Below are 5,809 nucleotides of genomic sequence, written 5' to 3'. Positions count from 1 at the left end.
GAAAGGAGAGAGAGAAAGAGCACAAGCTACAGTTAACTCTGAAGTTTAGCGAGTCGTCGCGCAAGAGAGATCTATTATCCAAGTTGCAAAGGAGTGGTTTATGAATCACGAAAAAGTTTGGATTATCCCCTCTCAGTCCCCTCCCTCGCCAAGCCTTGATACAACCTTTCGAGTCAACAGACAGACAAACCGTATGGCTTGAATTACACCCTGAGTTATGGTCTGATTGTGTGTTTCCATTTAACCCTGCACATGGCAAGACTTCATTTGCTGCTTCACTTTCGCCCCCCCCCCAAAGGTTTTTGTAACTGCTTGGGAAGAAGAAAAAAAAAAAAAGAAAGATAAATCTTTAGACGAGCCCAAATCTTCAGCTATTCATCTCTCCCTTCCTTCTCTCCAGATTTTTTTTTCCCCTCTTTTTCTTCAGAGAAGACAAATTATATAAACTGCATTTCCCGACTTCACGCAGGTGCCCATGCCCTGCAGATGTTTCGGTCTGATCTGTTACAACAAATGTGTTTTGCTCTTTCCCTTCTGCTTTCCTTCTCACCTCATTAACTCTGCCTCTCACTTCTTCCAAGTCCTCGGGCACCTGGAGCTCACAGAAAGGGCTGCAATTTCGTAAACATAAAATCACATTTCTGTCTCTGGGGAGCAGCCAAGAGGAGACAAAAGCTCTCAAGGATTCCCCTCTTTTTTTTTTTTTTTTGTTGTTTTTCCCTTCTTCAGCCCAAACAAATAAACAAACCAGGTGCAGGACTTAAATTCTTAGAGGGGTCCTCTCTGTCTCCAGGGCACGGCTTGCTTATTTTAGCAGCGGTATTAATAGCAGTAAATGGGTTTCCCTTCAGTTATTCACTTCAAACACTGCTCTGGGCTACTCTTTGTGGTCTTCGCGGTGGTTTCCCACCCCACGAGAAAGCCAATAATAAAATAAACAGAAAAACCTGCCCACCACATTGTACCGCTCTGAAGGGCTCCGTGTTTCTCGAGTCTCGCAGCCCATCGCGCGGCACGCTGGCATCCCCACGCTGTGACCGCGCATCCCCCCATGTCACCCCCTCAAAGGGGTTTGGGATGGGACTGGGAAGAGCTGGAGCACTCGGCATCACTTCAGGGAACCCCTTACGCTGGGAAAAGCACATCCCACCTGACCCCCAGCTCTGGATTTGTCCCACCTGCAGCTTTCTGCCTCGATACCCCCCATTTGGGGAGCAATTGGGTCCGGGGGGAAAGAAATATTCCTGGGTGCTTTCACTGCCATCTGCAGCGTATTTTTTCCATTCAGGCTGCTTTTTGGCTATCCCAACCCCAGCGCCTGGTGTAAAGGGTTACTAGAGAAGTGCTGTTATTACAAAGGATTTTAATAACCTCTAGGGGCAAGTTCCCGGCTCCCTTGAAGTCCGAGGCAAAACTCCGACTGACTACAAGGGAGGCAGGATTTCATCACCATGGGTTCTTTTTCTTTAATGCCCGCTCGGATTTGGGTTTGATGTGTCCCTTGAAGGCAGTGCTCCCACAAGCATCCAGGCGTACTTCTTGTTTCAGTGTATTTCTGTATCTTTTCATCTTTGGAAGCTCTTTGCTTCCCCCCTCCCCACGAGCACACTGGAAACCTTCAACCCTTAATCCTGCCCATGCCTTTTAGTGTCCATTTAGATATTTCAGACCCCTTATCTCCCTCCTGTCAATTGCTGAACAACACAAGAGTCGGGTGCAAAATGTCTCAGATGGTCTAAAACCCTCTCACTAACCCGGACCAGCCAACATCATCCTCTGCTTTGCCCCCTGCCTTGAAAAAGTCACAGTTTAGTTTCCCCCCCCCCCCCAAGCAAGGAATAGAAAAGATCTCCCCCCCCATCCCCACCGCAAGAGCTGCAAGCTTGGCCTGTAATCGCACCCCTGTTATTTGGGGAGGTAATAACGCCTTTTTCCACTCCGTCCAGCACAGGTTACATTTGCAAGAGGAATTTGCAAGGGGAGGGAGGGAGGGAGACTCTTTGGGGCAGACGTGATGTTTACAGCTCTGGAGAGCTCTGGGTCACTGATCAAACCAGCAGCAAGTGGCCTGCGGACTCCTAAAAACTGGAGCCGTTTTTAACTCAAAGCTCCTTTTTCTCTTTACCCCGAGCTGTTTGCAGCCAGCCCCACTCCTGTGTGCAGAAAACGCTCCCATCTAACACCTCCGAGAGTCCGGTCCCGGGGATGGGAATAGGCAATATGAACTATATATAAACATGCGAGTATCCATCTCATATTTTTCCAACTTTCCCACCCAAGAAGGAAAGACATCCACCTGACCCCGTCGCCAGCCTGCAGCTCACCCCAGGAGCACAGTAGCCTGGTTTAGGGGTAGTACATCCCCAAATGACCTGTAGTAGAGGATGGGGAGCAGAGACAGGGACCGGGGGGGGGGGCGGGGCTGCTTGCATCCCCCAAGTCTCCCCTCTCCTCCCTCCCGCATCTCTCAGGTCTCTCCCTCTCCCTTGCAGCCTTCTGCATCTCCCTTCTCCATTGCAACCCCCGGGTGTCCCCCGCTACCCTGCGGTCTCCCGGGCTCCTCTCTCCATTGCATCTCCCCTGCATCTCCCTTCAGGCTTGCAGCCCTAAGTCTCCTCTCTCCCTTGCAGCCCCCAAATCTCAGGTATCCCTATACCCTTCCCCATCTCCCCCTCTCCCTTGCAGCCCCCAAATCTCGGGTATCCCTATACCCTTCCCCATCTCCCCCTCTCCCTTGCATCCCCCCGGTGTCCAGTCTCTCTCACAGCTCTTGGGTCTCCGCTCCCCCCCCCGCTGCAGCACATCGATCCTACACCCCCTGGGTCTCCTTCTCCCCCCGCAGCCTCCGTGTCCACCCTTTCTCCTGCACCCCACCGCCTCTCAGGTGTCCCCCCCCATCCTTTCCTCTCTCCCTGCACCCCCCCGGGCTCTCCCCTCTCCCCTCCAGCCTCCAAGCCCCCTCTCTCCCTACACCCCCCTCCCAGCGCAGACCCCCTGCTCTTGCCCACCCCCGTACCTTGCCGTTTGGAGGGGGGGGACACTCTCGCAGCTCCCACCAGAGGTTCGCAAACCCTTTCCCCGAGCCCGGTGCCCGGTCCCCGCTTACCTCCGCCCGGGGCCGGGGCTGTTGTGGCGGGGGCAGCCGGCGGAGCAGCCTTTATATGCGGCCCCTTCGGCTTTGATATGCGGCGTGATGTCAGCCCGCATTAGCATAACAAAAGGGCTCCCGCCAGGAACGCTCCGCCGTCCGCGCATCCCCACCCGCGGGCGGGGGGCCGGGCCTCCGCGGGGGCACCCCCCACCCACCCACCGGCAGCACCCCAAATCCCCTTCTTCTCCCGGGACATCCCCCTCGGGAACGGGGGGTGGAGAGGTGGGACCCCTCGTAGAGTCCCCCGGGGGTGGCAGGTCCCCCGCGACCGTTAAGGGAGTTTTTCTAATGAGCGGTTAATGATTAGTGACAACAACAACAACAACAACAACAAAAAATTAAAAAAAAATAGCCGGTTGGGGTTTTCAGCGGAAACTTTTAAAAGTTACCTCTCCGGAGGGTGATTAGCGCTCGCCGGGCTGCGCGACCGCCTTCCCAATTAAAGGACAAAGATACTTTTCATGCACGGGGCTGTCAGGTGGATTTCCTGCTCCTGCGAGGCTCAGAAATCACTGCCCCGCAGTCCGAACGCGGGCTGCAAGCACATGTCGTGCCTCATTGAGTCCTGCCGTCAGCCTTCGGGTTTCACAACCTCTTTTTCTTTGATCTGTCTTTAATCAGTGGAAAATGCAGATGTTGAGATCTGATTTTTGCTTTCACGCCGGTGTCGGAGGATGGAGGCTTGGCGGTTGCCTGCTAGAGAAAGAGAAAGAAAAGGAAAAGGAAAAGGGAAAGAAGAAGAAACAGAAAAAAAGAAAAGAAAAAGGGAAAAGAAGAAGAGAAAGAAGAAAAAACAGAAAAAGGAAAAGAAAAAGAAAAGGGAAAAGGAAAAGAGAAAGAAGAAGAAACAGAAAAAGAAACAGAAAAAGAAAAAGGAAAAGAAAAAGAAAAGGGAAAAGGAAAAGAAAAAGGCAAAGGAAAAGGAAAAGAAAAGAAAAAGGAAAAGCAAAAGGAAAAGAAAAAGGAAAAGAAAAAGAAAAAAGGAAAAGGAAAAGAAAAAAGAGGGCTAAGAAAAAAACCCTTAAGAAAGAAGAGCACAACTGTCTTCTTAACCTAAAGCCTCATGAGTCTGAATTTAAGACATCTGTGACAGCTATGGACTGTGAATAACTGGGTGCTGGTTGCAAAAGTACTGGTGTCATTTTGATCAATCAGTTTAGTCGTGGGTTTCAGGTGAAAGGAAAGAAAAGAATAAATGCTTTAGTCTCAGGACCAAGAGACTCAGAATAAATTTCCTAAAGGTCTATTTTCAGAACAGCTATTTATATAGGATAATATTTTTATGTATGTGTCCCTGTGCCGGAAAGATTGCGTTCACATACACAGGTCGCTAATGGGCTTTCCTATGTGAACTGCAAAGAACCCTGTATACACAATCCCAAATTCCCAAAGCCACTATATTATTTGTTTAAGACCCAGTTTTGCCAGCAGCTTTGCACAGTATGTCCATTTTTCTTTGTGTGACAGTTACCCACAAGTGCTCAAACTGCTCGAGACTCCCATTTCCCCAGCCCCCCCTCCCACCCCACTGCCCCCCAGAAACATGTACCTACGAGGAGGAGGTTTTGTCAGGGTTCTCCAAGGAGGACTTACTTACACTGGGAAATTGCCTGGAATATCTATTGCAGTCCAGCTTGCTGTGCAAACGCCCTGATTTCTGTATGAATAGCTTTTTTCCAAATTACCTTAATTTTTAAAGGGCTGTTGGGAAAATGCAGTTGTTATTAATCAATATGAGGAGAAGTAGTAAGTAGCAGTAGTTGTAATACTCATGATTTTGCAGTAGGCACCTGCTGTGCTCGGAGCTGTGCAAACACAACACAGCAAGGCAAGTCCTACCACCAGACCTTCACAGTCTAAATATCGGTGATGAGAGCAGAACAGCCAAAAATGATGGTGTGGAGGAGGAATAGGGAAAGAAGGAGATGGTCCCAGTCTGCATGGTTGTCTTGAGCCCTAGCAGTTTGTTAAGGTTTCTTACGATGGGATAACATGCTGGGGAATCATTTAAAAAAAATGGCATTGGGAGCACAGGTATCTACTCCTTGTAGTGTTCATGAGAGCTGCTTGTCCACGGTGTTCATCAGGACAGAAGGACATGGGAGACAGAAGTCAAAAAGTGGGATAAAGAGTAAGAAACCAGAAGGCTAGTGAGAAAGGATGTGTACATAAAGGATATAGGATAAATATGCTCTGGACTAACCACAGGCATATAGGGAGTTATTCAGTAAGAGCTTTAGGAACTTTAAAACCACCCCAAACACTTAATCTGAGACAATTTCGTGCATAGACAAGCCCCCAGGCCCTGGTATGCCAAAATATTTCAGCACATGTTTAAATCCTCTTAATCTCTATGTGACACATTTTGCTCTAAGTGCTTTGCTGAATCAGGGACGTCCACTGCTGAAACGTTGCAGGTCTTTGTCTCCTGCTCCTCATGCACACGTTGGGGTGTGGGTCTGGTGGCAAAGCATGGATGCTTTTTGGGTACCTGGGAAGTGGGGAGCTGCCTCAGTGTGCGTATGGAGTTTTATTTCACGGGACTTGAGTGCTGATCCAGGGGCCTAAATCTAAAAGTTGAGCAATCATTAGATTTTCTACTGCTTCTGTGGGTCAAAGCTATTACCATTTTCATTAGCAGAAGACAATGTGATTCAC

Source organism: Haliaeetus leucocephalus, unplaced genomic scaffold, assembly GCF_000737465.1.
Source record: "Haliaeetus leucocephalus isolate CR32 unplaced genomic scaffold, Haliaeetus_leucocephalus-4.0 Scaffold536, whole genome shotgun sequence".
In the NCBI taxonomy this organism is placed as follows: domain Eukaryota; kingdom Metazoa; phylum Chordata; class Aves; order Accipitriformes; family Accipitridae; genus Haliaeetus; species Haliaeetus leucocephalus.
This window is presented reverse-complemented; position numbering follows the sequence as displayed.